Source organism: Cryptomeria japonica, chromosome 2, assembly GCF_030272615.1.
Source record: "Cryptomeria japonica chromosome 2, Sugi_1.0, whole genome shotgun sequence".
Taxonomy (NCBI): Eukaryota; Viridiplantae; Streptophyta; class Pinopsida; order Cupressales; family Cupressaceae; genus Cryptomeria; species Cryptomeria japonica.
The window spans coordinates 147,425,512-147,439,945 of NC_081406.1; positions in this window are offsets into that span (position 1 = coordinate 147,425,512).

Consider the following 14,434-nt stretch of genomic DNA (forward strand, 5'->3'; position numbering starts at 1 on the left):
TGCTCCCACTACTTTAGCTAAAGATGAAGAAAATGATTGCAAAGCAAGAGAAGCACTCTTGAGTGCATTATCAGATCAACAAATCATGGGATTATCAGATAGGTCCACTGCAAAAGCTATTTGGGATCATTTGGAAACACTCAGTGAAGGGGATTCCACATTCAAAATTGCAAAACTTGAAAGCTTCCGAGTCAGGTATGAACATCTGAAAAATGGAAGAAGATGAAAGGATTTCTGCTTTTATGGAAAGGGTAAATGAAATTTTTTTGGGTATCAAATGTTGTGGAGGAACCTTGAGTGAAGATGAGATTGTTTCAAAAATCTTAAGAGGTTTGCCACCGGCATATAAAATGAAGGTTACTGCTATAAATTAGTTGAGAACAATGCCTAATACATTAGTAACTAGGGATACATTGATTGGAAAACTTTCAACTTTTAAAATTGAGGAATTTGGTCCTGTTACTACTATAAAAACTGATTTGGCTTTCAAAGCATAAACATCATTTGCTCCATCCTTTGACAAATCAGACTGGAGAGCCTTTTATGCAAGAGAACTTGAAGAAACCAAGAAGGAGAATGAAGAGCTTGAAGAACTTGAAGCACTATTTGCAAGAAAAATGCCAAAAGGCCCAATTGGAAGTAAGTATGAAGGTAAAGCACCCTTTAAATGTTTTAACTGCAATAAGATTGGTCATATGGCTTCAAGATGCCCTGATAGACATGCTAGACTAAGAGAAGAAGCTAGAAGAACATATAAACCTAATCTTGAATATCAAAGATACAGATTTAAGAAAAACAAAGATAAATCTTGTTACATTGCTGATGAAGGTGTGACTGATGGTTCTGATGAGGATCTAGCAGACAATGGATGGGTCTTTGTTGCTATAATAGAAGATCAACCGGTACCTATTGCTCAACCGGTAGAACAAGCCCTAGCAGCTAAAGTTGAATCAAAGGATGAATGGATTATTGACTCAGGATGCTCACATCACATGACTGGAGACAAAGGTAAATTCTTGAACTTTCAAGAATACAATGGAGGTTTAGTAAGATTCGGAGATGACAAAGCCTGTTCAATCAAAAGTAAGGGTTCAATATCTCTTGATGGTAAACATAACACTGAAAATGTCTACTATGTTGAACAATATCTCTTGATGGTAAACATAACACTGAAAATGTCTACTATGTTGAAGGATTAAAACATAATCTTTTAAGTGTTGGTCAATTAGTTGAGAAAGGTTTTCAGTTACAATTTAAAAATGGAAAATGCAAAATCATGAATAGAACTAGTTTGGAAATTGCAACCGGTAATCAGACTAGAGGTAATATCTTTCATTTGAATAATAGTGAAAAGGCATGCTTAATTGCACATATAGATGAAAGTTGGCTATGGCATAAAAGACTATGTCATGTAAATTTTTATTGCATGGTAAAAATGAGTACTTCTAAGGTAGTTAGAGATCTACCTAAAATTGTGAAACCTCATAATACAATTTGCAAGGAATGTCAATTTGGAAAACAAGTTAGAGCTAGTTTCAAAAGTATTCCAGAAAAATCTAATAATGCCCTTGATTTAATTCACACTGATTTATGTGGTCCATCTAAAATTAAAAGCTTACAACGTGATAGATATTTCATGCTAATTATTGATGATTATTCTAGAATGTGTTGGGTTACTTTTCTCAGAGAAAAATCAGAAGCACTTGGGAAATTCAAGCTATTCAAAGCAATGGTTGAAAATGAAACTAGTAAGAAAATTAAATGTTTAAGATCAGATCAAGGAGGAGAATTCACATCTAAAGATTTTAATACATTCTGTGAAGTAAATGGAATCAAAAGACAGTTATCAGCACCTCGGACACCACAACAGAATGGAGTTGTTGAAAGAAAAAAATAGATCTATTTTGGATGCAACAAGAAGTATGTTATCAGAAGCAAATCTACCACATGTGTACTGGAGAGAGGCAGTAAGCACTGATGTCTATACATTCAACAAAGTTCACATCAAAGGTGAAACCGGTAAGACCCCTCATGAACTATGGTTTGGTAATACTTCTACTATTAAGTATTTCAGAATTTTTGGAAGTAAATGTTATATTAGAAGAGATGAGTATATTGGCAAGTTTGATCCTAGAAGTGATGAAGGAATATTTCTTGGTTATTCATCTAACAGTAAAGCATATAGATGTTTTAATAAAAGATTACAGAAAATTGTTGAGAGTACAAATGTAATGATTGATGAACAATTCAGAGGAACTTCAAGGTATATAGAATCTGAACCGGGAACAGAAATTATGACAAATGAACCTACAATAAATCCACCAGTATAGAATGATGATCTAGTTACTCTGGTATCATCAAAGGATTCCACAGTAATTGAAGAACAACAACAGACTAAGATACCCTGGTATGTAAGACTGAATCATTCTGAAGATCAGATAATTGGAAGCAAATTTAAAGGAATCATGACAAGAGGAAGATTGGCAAATGAAGAGGTATGTCTTATTTCTCAAATTGAACCATTATCTATCAATGAGGCATGTGAAGATAAATTTTGGATTAAAGCTATGGAAGAAGAATTAGGACAAATTGAGAAAAATAATACTTGGACATTAGTTCCCCGGCCTAAAAATAAAAATGTAATTGGAACCAAATGGGTATTTAGAAACAAACTCAATGAAGATGGTAAGGTTGTCAGAAATAAAGCAAGACTAGTGTGTAAGGGATATTCTCAGAAAGAAGGAGTTGATTACAATGAAACCTTTGCACCGATAGCCAGAATCAAGGCAGTTAGATTATTCTTGCCCTTTGCAGCTCACAAGGATTACAAAGTTTATCAAATGGATATCAAATGTGCATTTTTGAATGGAGATCTTGAAGAGGAAGTCTATATTGAACAACCTGATGGATTTTTCTTGAGAGATGACAATGATATGGTTTGCAGATTAAGAAAAGCTCTGTATGGATTAAAACAAGCTCCAAGAGCTTGGTATGCAAGATTGGATAAGTATCTTTTAAAGATTGGTTTTACTAAAGGAAATGCAGATAGCAATTTATATTACAAAGTAACTAATGATGACATCTTGATTATTGAAGTATTTGTTGATGATATAATCATTGGAGGAGAATATGAATTATGCAAAGAATTTTCGCTTGAAATGCAACATGAATTTGAAATGTCTATGATCGGAGAAATAAAATTCTTTTTAGGATTGCAGATTTTACAGACTGATAAAGGCATATTTTTGAGTCAATCTAAGTACTTGAAAGAACTACTTAAGATATTTGGGATGGAGAACTCTAAACCAGTAAGCACACCTATGACTACAAATGACAAATTATCTCAAAGAGATGAATCTACACCTGTTAATCCAACTAGATACAAATCTATGATAGGAGGTTTACTATATTTGACACAAACCAGACCTGATATTATGAATGCAGTATGTATAGTTTCTAGATTTTAGAGTAATCCTAGGGAAAATCATGAATCAACAATAAAAAGGATTTTTCAATACTTACAAGGCACAACAAATCATGGATTATGGTATCCTAAAGATGAAAATTTTGATCTATATGCATACACAGATACAAATTGGGCAGGAGATGTGGATGATAGAAAAAGCACCACTAGAGGAGCATTCTTTCTTGGAAAGAGATTAGTTTCTTGGTTAAGTAAGAAACAGAGCTGTACATCTTTATCAACAGCAGAATCAGAATATGTTGTAGCAGCAACAAGCTATACATAGGTACTTTGGCTTAAGCAAATGTTGAAAGACATAAAGGTAAAATGCAAGGAACCTATTACTATATATTGTGATTTCACTGCAGCAATTGATATATCTAAGAATTGAGTATTACATTCTAAAACAAAACATGTTTCTATCAAACTGAATTTTCTAAGGGAAAAAGTTGAAGAAAAGGAGATAAAACTGGTTTATGTGAATACTAAAGAACAACTTGCATATATTTTCACAAAACCTTTGCCTAAGGAAACTTTTGAGTATCTCAGAGATCAGCTCGGAGTCATACCTCCACCGGTAGAGACTTAGACAGTTGATAATTGTCATCAACCGACAGAATTAAATGGACAAATCTTTTATTCCGGTATTTGATGAGGAAGCTACTTCTCAGGGGGAGTAGTTGGTATTTTTGTATGAACTTCAAATTTTGTAGCCTTGGCATTTGATGTCAAAGGGGGAGAGATATATGGAAAAACACATTATCAATTGAGGAGAGATATCTATGGTGAAAATTGGTACAGGATAACATAAAATAACTCATGTTGCTTCTAGGGGGAGAGATTGTCACTTTGAGGAGATTGTCGGTTTTACACTTGGCATTTCTGTTTTGGCACTTTGATGCACTTTGATGGTTTTTCCATCTTGTGTTGCCATCAATGCCAAAGGGGGAGATTGTTGGTATTTTGGTATGGTTTTGTCATTGATGTCAACACCTACGAAATACACCTACTTTGGAGATCCAGCAATATTGACTGGCAAATAGTAAACTATGCAACAGTTACCAGTATATGATTAACCGATAGGATATAATGTTCACTGGTACCTCCAATGACATGGAAGACACTTGGTAATGTCAAAGACATCATGTGGACACTTTATTTTGAAGTAATAATCATTGGCATATTCTTATTTGCATATTTTCTTTTACCGGCAAATAGGTATAGGTTATCTAGGGTTACATCGGTAGGTTTATCTTTTCCAGATCAGCATGGCACGCTATGGAGATGATTTATTATTGTTGTAAATGCATTAAGTTGACATGTTCAATTGGTTATTGCATCGGATATTGTATTGTTTGTAAAATGTTTTTATTGTAATATGTTGTAGAGTCGACCTACTAAAATTGGTCTTAGGGTATGATATAAATGTAAGATCTTATTTGTAAGATCAATTGTGGAATGTGAAAAAGATTTAAGAAGAGGTATATGCGAGATAAAGTAGAGGCATACATGAAGACATCATTTGAAGGTGAAGTTAGATTTTTGTAGAAGCATATCAGCATTACACCGGTACTGAATCTAACATATGAAGATGCTATTTTGTGTAGTACATTCTTATTGGATTTAACCATCCAACTATAGTCAGTGTGACTCCCATTTGTGATTGAGCAGTGAGCTCTAGGCTATTGGCCTTTCTGCATGTGCAGACCCCTTTTGTACACTTACTATCTGTAGTAGTGTCATCTGATTGTGGGTAAGGTTTCCCACCGTGGTTTTTCCCCTTACAGGGTTTCCATGTACAAATATTGGTGTCATGTGTTGTGTATGACTTTGTGCTTATGTTTCATGCATTAATTCTTACCGGTATAGCAATTTACTGTTGACACTGTCTACCGACATATTTAACTGATTTATCGGTATTAAGCATTAAGTTGGTTAATAAGTTTTTGGTTTGAATTTATTAGACAACTGATTCACCCCCCCCCCCTCTCAGTTGTCTCTGGGACCTACACTATTACCATTCTTTCCAATTCTTTCTCATTGTTCTTTGATTACACCAATTCAGTTCTCAACACATCATTCTCATGCTCCAACCTAATGCATTTCTCAGATCTATCTTTCAGAGATATAGCAAGATTTTCTTCATTCTTCTTTTGATCTTCAATCTCCTTGGACATCCTCATAGTTAGGGCTTGCATTTCATTCTTGATGACAATAATCTCCTGACTCACCTTCTAACATTATTCCTTAAGGGCATCCTTCTCTTCATCATCCTAATTTGGTAAAAGTTCCCTCCTTTTAGCTTGGGTAAATGACAACCTATCCTATACAGTAAAAATGAATTCCTTCGTAGATCTTAAATAATCTTGCATCTTCATGTTCTTCAATCTTTTAGCATCATAGTCTTCAAGTGCTACTTGAAGTTCCTTCCTTAAACTTATCTCCATAGATTCTAGATATAGGATCTTCCTCAAGTTGTTAGAATTACTCCAAGGCACCAGGATCTGATACTAATTGTTGGGATCCAAGAATACCGAGAGGAGGGGTGAATCAGTGTTCTACCAAAATGGAGAAATTTAACCTTATTAATACAACAACTCAGTAACTGGTAAACATAAAAGCATATAATAATAAGTAACAATGCAACCACAAAGATGAACACCATAACACCACAAATTTATACATGGAAAACCTCAAAGAGGAAAAACCATGGTTCGATTGGAGACCCACAATATATATCCACTGATCAGATGAGTAAATATTACAATAAGGGTCCTGGACATGCAGGAAGGTCAACAACCTAGATCATACTGCTCATCACAAAAGGAGTCTCACCGATTACAAAAAATATCAGACAACAATCCGAAATGAAGATTGAAATGCAAGTATAGCATCTCCCATGGCTGAGTATAGTTTCGGTTAATCTCAATACTAAAGGGCTTAAACCTCTTCCACAAAGCCAATTTGGTTTCCTATGATCAACAAAAACCTCTACATATGATTATAACATTGTTCGCATACATATAATCTCATAACCCATACCATACATGATCTACAAAGAGATCTTACATCACATTTATACCAACCAGTTGGACACCTATAAGATAATACAATAAATTCATAACTTAAACCCATAATCTAATAATCAACCAAGCTGGCCTAAGATGGAAACAATATAATCCAATCAATGAATCCAACCAATAACGCATTGGGAGCATCAACCCACATGTTACATAAATTGGTCCATAAGCTAGTAGAATAATCACCAGACCTATAATAGGTTGCCATAAGCCAAATGAAACACCACGAACAAATGGAACACAAACATGATAACCATCAACATCCGGATAACCTTCTAGAAGCTGCACCAACACCACTTATCAGATTCATCAAAATATCTTCAACAAAGCATTGTTGGTAAAACCCTTACCAGTAACCAAAATGTTTACTAGAATAAATGATAGTATTTGAGTCATCAAATCCTGAACCAACTAAATGTGATACGCATCAGAACACATGAATAACCAATCCAAACCAGTTCCACAGACCACAGCATACCAAATCCATATCATAATCCAACCATTCTATCAGAACCAACCAGAAAATGGTAAACAATCAAAATAGTCAGTGTTGCCATCAATGACAAAACATCAATGCAACACATAATAAATTCCTCCAAATTGCCAACAGATAAATCCAAAAGCCATTAGCGATTCTCTAGACCTATTTTGATAGACAACCCTATTGCTAGAGACAACAACAACCAATTTTACTATTTGGGCAAAAGAGGACCTACAATTTTGATAGTGCAATATACATAGAATATCAGTATTGTATTTAGAACCATAACAAATAATCTTCACATCGTCGAGGAATGAAAGAGATTTTTCCATTGATACATGAAAAACTCTTACCTGCACAAATATTGTTTCCTACATATTGAAACTTCCATTACAATAGCCTTCTAAAAATACTTTAATATCTTCACTAAACCACACAATCATAGAAAAACACTCACTTTTGGACTATCTATATCACATAGTGATATCAATAACAACACAAAATAGATTGACATCAATAACAACACAACACAATAACCCAATTTTCCAATACTTTGAAACTTTACAACCCTTTATTAATGCTACTATGCTCTCAAGTACACAACTCTTCGCTAATGCTACCATTCTCTCAAAGACACAACTCCACGACTCATTTTTATTATTTTAAAAGAAGTAAAACTCCCATTACTATTTGTCAGGGGAATTGGAACTATTATGGATTTTATTTACAAAATGTGGAAGAACATACAATGCATTTGAGTTGTTTGATAAAGAGATGCCATCACATTGATATGCCATGATTACAAACTATACATAATGAATTTAATAATATTCACACTGTATGTTGGGAGCTCTGGAATGTTGAATGAAGGCAACAAGATATCATGCGAAATATATTGAATTTGATGGAATGTCACGTAGAGATGTCATCTCATGAAATGGAAAGATTGCAACCCATTTGCAAAATTGATTTGTGGATCTATATAAAATTGAATAAATTGGCCTAGCAAATGGAGGTAGCAGGGTATTTCTAAATTCAATATATTTACTTAATGTTGTAGAAGAGATTGAAAAAAAAAATTGTGCATCATTATCAGATATCAAGCATTAATGAAAGGGTATTTATCAAACCATGAGAGAAATGATATTTTTGTTGGACATCATTATTGCAAGTGCCCTGTTCAATGTGCTTAAAAAATACAAAAGCATATGTTGGCATTTTGATGATTATGTTGTGATTGTCATTGATGGACACACACTTGCTATAAGATCACTTTGAGAATGTATGAATTATTCTCAACCGGTAATTGTTCCAAACCATTATCATGTTGTAGTCTTTAGACTACTGTTGTTATGCAGAAAGTGTTTACCAATCTCAAGCGATATAAAGACCCAAGTGGCATAGAGAGATCAAGCGGTTTAAGGATCTCAAGCGGAGTGAAGCAAAGGAGCCACAAGTGACAGTTATCTTTTTCCAGTCTTCAAGTTTTGTCAACCAGAAATCTATTTGAACTGGTATTACTATTGAGTTACCAACCAGTAACCAAAAAAGGTGGACAAACCGGTAATACTCTGTGATGAGTTACCATCCACCAACACTTTGATGGTGATTTTGTGTCATGTTATCAAATGTGTCTAGATACAATGAACCTAGGAACTTGTAATTAAATCCTATTGGACCAACATGAAATCAGATTCCTTTTACGGACATCATGTCTAGGGTTTTGAGTAAGAGAGAGTATGTGAGTATAGCTGTTAGGATTTTTTTGTGGTTGAAAAACCTCTTGAATGTGCGATCTTAACTGAGAAGATCAAGTCTGTGAGTTGTAATAGAGTAAGGAGTTACTGAAGACTAAAGTAATTATGAAATGAATTAGCTATGAGATACAATGGATCTAATCAAGCAGAATGTGCCATTTTCTAGATCATTCACTTGTTGATTACTCACATCTTTGACAAGTTAGAAACCCTTAACTGGGTAGGCCTAGAAAAGCCTTTGTAAATCCTCTAACAAGGTGGTTCACATCTATGGATCTGAAATCCTCTCACAAGGTAGTCTTTAATCAGACTTATCTCCTAACAGAGATTGAGATTCCTAACAGGATTTGTTTTGGTAAAGAACATTGTATGTTCTTAACCGGTATGGTTACTATTCTGCACATAGTTACTTGTGAGTTTCATCTCACCGTGGTTTTTCCCATTTGGGTTTCCACGTCAAAATCTCTTGCGTTATAGTGATTGTGCTTATGTGGGTGAATGCATTATTTGCTATTTAGTTTGCATGTGTGTTAACCGGTTTGTTTGCTAAACTATTTTACCGGTTTACTACAAGACTATTAAAGTGTTTAAGTACATTATTTTTTGGTATACTAATTCAACCCCCCCCTCTTAGTATTCACCAATTGGTATCAGAGCCAACCTTTCTATAGGTCTAACCACTTGGAAAGAGATATGGGGGAATACACTATGAGGGAACTTATTCATCAGCTCACTCAGTTCGAGCAAGCCTATGATGAACTTATGGTCAATAATAAGGCCTCTCAGGCAAAAAGGAGAGAACATGCTGAAAAACTGATGGAGCTAACTGAAAATAGTTCTTCTGATGAAGCGGACATGGAAGCCCTAATTCAAGAATTAGAAAAGTTGAATGAATCCAATTCCAACCTAAGAAAGGAGTTGGAAGGACTGACTATCCGAATGTGTCAAGAGCTTGAGAACCGGAGGAAAGCTGAAGATTTGGTAAAAGAAAAAGACTATTGGATCTCAAAGCTAAAGCAAGAGATCACTGCACTTACCACTCATCTTCATGAAAGCAAAATGGAAAAAGAAGAAGTACAAGGTGAACTAAACATGGCTATCTCTGAGAATGCAACCTTGAAGGAATCCAATGCTGCTATTTCCAAAGAACTCACCGAGTCAAAGGAAATACTTGGCAAATTCAATAAGAGCTTTGTAAAGCTAGAGCAAGAGCTTGAATCAACTAAACCGGTAAAGAATACCAATGGACTTGGTTTCTCTGATTATGAGGAAGGTGAGACCTCTAGAACAAAAGATGGAGCATCAAAGAAACAACCAGCATCGAAGGATAAAGGTAAGCAAAAGCTCAAACCTGTTTGCTTTAACTATCTCAAGGAAGGACACACTGCTAATGTATGTAGAAGTAAGACTTACAATAATTTTCCTTATTTTCTAAATGATAAGCCTAGATCCAATAGATTCAATGGTAATTGTTATCCATGCAACAAGTTTGGGCATAGAGCATTTGAATGTAGGTCTATCATGCACAATACCGAAAGGTATCCTCAAAGGAATCAAGGAGTTTTTCCTGAACCCTCTGGGAACTGGAACCCAAACCAGTTTAATACCTATAGTCATCAGTCAGGTAGTGGTGGCTATCAAATAGTAACCAAATGGAGAGCAATCTGTATGATTTTCCATGGTCATGGTCACACTGTTGCAACATGCAGAAGGAAGAATGGAAACATGAATAATAGACCTTGGAGAGCACTTGGAATGGTTTGCTATCATTGCAACAAACTTGGTCATTCTGCAAGATTCTGTAGAAGTAGAAAGAGTATATTGGATGATATACCGGTCACTCCAGAAGGAAAATTGATGTTGAAATTGTTCAAACAGATATGAAGAAAACCTGGAAGAAGAAGCCAGAAGAAGTGATTCAAGAAGAACCGGATTCTGCACCTAGTGTGGAAGTCGTTGAACCGGCAAACTAAGTATTAGAAAAGCTTAGGGGGAGAATCTTGAACCCCCAGTTGACACTCGTAAAAGATACTTGTTAGATTGGCAGAAGACCGGAAATGGTATAAGAAAAAATTAGGGTTTACACCCTAATTGTGGAGCATTTATTATGGTAGGTGGAGAATCTGTTTAAAAGGAATTTTCAAATCATTTCTCACTATCATTTTTCGAGAAAAGAAATTTTCAAGTGCAGAACAAAGAAAAGCGATTTACATTGCGATTCACAGAATTTATCAAATCCTGAAGAAGAATCTGAAGCAAACATCTTTTGGAGAAGTGTAGAATGCAAAGCGGTATTTCAGCAATCGAAGGAGTGTGTAGCGAAGTTCAAATTGTGAAGCCCTAAATTTTGATCTACGAAGGTATTTTTCAAAATTCTCTGTTTATCATGGCTTCAGCATCATATGCTAGCTCTAGTGCACCCGTTGATTCTATAGACTTCATTCAATGGAAGGCAAAATAGAATACCCTATCTCAAATACCCGCTGGTGTCATAGTGGAAGAAGGCATTTCAAATTTCATTGACTCCAAGATTGAAGACCTAGGATCTCTGATGATCCATTCCCAGTTGATTTTGTTCTGTGGAAAGGATAAGAAGATTAAACTAGAATTCAACATTCTGGAAAAGAAGAAACTTCACAACGCAACCTATTTTCTTGAAGAATTTTTGAATGATCACATTCGAATTATTCTAAGTAGAGTACACAGTGATAAGATGTACTTAGAGTGGACACATGATATTACACTAGAAGCAATTAATGCTATCACCGGTTTCCACAATGTCGGTGAAGTGCCAACCCTAAGAAAGATTAGTAAGACAAAAATGACTAAGCACATCGGCTCTATGAGCGATTCACAGAGAATGACTATCAATTCAATCAAGGATGATCTTGTCAAATATGCATATATGGTGATAGGATACCAGACATTCCATGCCAGCAGAATCAACTCTATCTCTACTACAGTGGTAAATGCCACCTATAGGATGATCAAGGAAGATGCATCGTTTGATCTATGCACTTGTATGCAAAGACAACTTCTATTGAATCTCAAGTCGATCAAACAGGATAATGCACTGAGATTTAAGTTTGGACAACTACTGGTTGGGTTGTTCTTTTACTTCCAAGGCTAGTTTCCAGAAGTAGGTGATATTTAGTAGTCTGCTGACCAACCGGTGACAAAGCAAATCAAGGAAAGTCTACAAGCGGTTGGAACCAGCTATTCGGAAGTGCTAAACAAATACTTTGATGAGTTCAGATGTAAAATAAACCAAAGGGTAAGAATATCTAGTGATATAGTCAAAAAGTATGAGGAAGACATATGCTTCACCATCAAAGTTGATGAGTGCATAATGGAGGCAGTTGAGCCTAGACAGGAAGAAGTGGAACCAATGGGATATGAGGCAATGTATGATATGTTGGATGGATATGCCTCTACCCTACTTGCCTCACCTCTTGATCCAAAGGCAAAGAGAACTGACACCTATCTAGAAAGGGTTACCCCGGTTCAAGAACCCTCAGTAAAGAAGGGAAAGGCAGTGCCTTCACCATTGGCACCGTTTACTCTAGCAAGTCCCAAAGTGACCAAGCAGCACCCACCAAAGTCTTCAAGAGGAAGCAGAAGACAAAAAGAAATACACCAGACTCAAAGGACACTGTCTCTGAAGAATAGCCTAAGAAGACTAGGCAAATGAGGAAAAAGACAAAGAGTGAACTAGAAACATCTGCACTAGTAAATATTAATATTTCCTCTTACAAACCTTTGACACATTGTCAAAGAACAATTAAGAATATTAGAAGAAAAATACTTGGTGATTTGAAAGAGTGCTTTGATGATTTTAATGATGATGAAAAGAAAGAAGTTGAACAAGAAGTTATCAATTATTTATGTATTAATGACCGGTGGCCTTTAGAAATTAAGTCCGAGACACCTGATTCTTTGTATAATTTTTTAAATAACAAGTGGTGCATTTCCATAGAAAAGGAACAAGAAATAAGAGAGGAAGTATTTTCAAATACTTTCCCAATGTGCCTAAAATAGAACTATATGAAGTGGTGGAGAGATATAAGGGCCTCTTCTTCATGAGAAGAATAAGACTCTTGTTATTGGAAGGAAAAGTTTCGGAAGTGGTCAAAGATACCCACTCCCTTGCTCAATCAACTTTAAGACTGCATGAAGTGGCTGAAGCCAACATGAAAGTTGAGCAAGAACCAGAAATCACTCAACTGGATGAAGTATATGATAGTGAAGGAGAACCGGTCAGTACTCAAATGGAACCTTGATGTTGATGCCTTAAATGGTGACAATGTTACTCTGGATGCACCAGTAGAAACAAAAGGTCAGGAGAAATAGGAGGAAGACAAGAGAAAATAGGCAGAGGAAGAGAAGAAGAAACAGGAGATAGAAAAGACAAAACAAGCAGAATGGGAAAAGAAGAAAGAGGATGAGAAGAAAAAGAAAGAGGAAGAAAAGAAGAAAAAAGCAGAAGAGGAGAAACAATAAAAAGAAAAGAAAAAGGAAGAAGAGAAGAGGAAACTAGAAGAGGAAAAGAAAAGGAAGGAAGAGGAGAAGAAGATACAAGAGGAAGAAAAGAAGAAGAAGGAAGTGGAAAAGGAAGAGGAGATGAGAAAGGAAGAGGAGAAGAGAAAGGAGCAAGAGAAGAAGAAGTAGGAAGAAGAGAAGAAGAAGAAGAAGGATGAAGAGGAAGAGAAGCAGAAAGAAGAGAAAAAGAAGGCAGAAGAGGACAAGAAAAGAGCCAAAGAGAAAGATGAAGTGGCACAGAGCACTTAGATGGAGACTCCAAAGGCAACCGGTAGTCAAGCCAAACCGGCTGACATTACCAATCCTATTGACCTCCAGTTTGCAATTGAATCAGAGCTGCTGCAGAGCATTACGATTTCTCAAGAGCAATTGGATTCTATAAGGAGGAAAAAGGAGGAAGATGTTATCCAAACTGCGGTGGAAACACTCACCAATCTGATACCTGGTACAAACCTCCCTAGTACTGATTCCTCACTTGCCCAATTAAAGCTTCTATGGATAGTTGTGGAAGACCAGGTCCAAAGCTTGGAAGAAGTTGCAGAAACAAATGCCAAAAAGGAGCATGAAAAGACTCTGAACATTGCCTTGGTGAAGAAGTTGAATGAGCTTTGGTCAAAACTTGAGAAGGCACAAAAGGACAACAGAGATGCAATGGATGAGGGAAATCTACTACTAAGAAAGATTTGTCAACCTCATTTATTCTATGATGATGTGCTCACTTAGAAGGACAAACTGCAATCTAATATGCAGTCATTTATTAGCACCTTCAAGATGCCATATGATTCCTTCTCCACATATGGATAAACTTCTCACCAATTTCAACTTTAGTCTACAAGAATAGAGGCAGAGATAAGCAACCAGACATGTAATTTGTAGGAACTTCAACTGGTCCTACTGCCAAGAGTGCAAATTCTCCAGAAATGCTACCTCAATATAGATGCCCTAAAGGTTACCCAAGAGATGAGTACAATGGATTCCATGGAGGAGCAGGTTTATCAGATGCAAACGGAGGATGAGGTTGCTACCTCATTGCTTGAATCATGGTCTTTATCCATGAAGACATTTATGAAGGACCTTAAATCCATTTTTGACAAATTTAACTCTCTATTGTCAT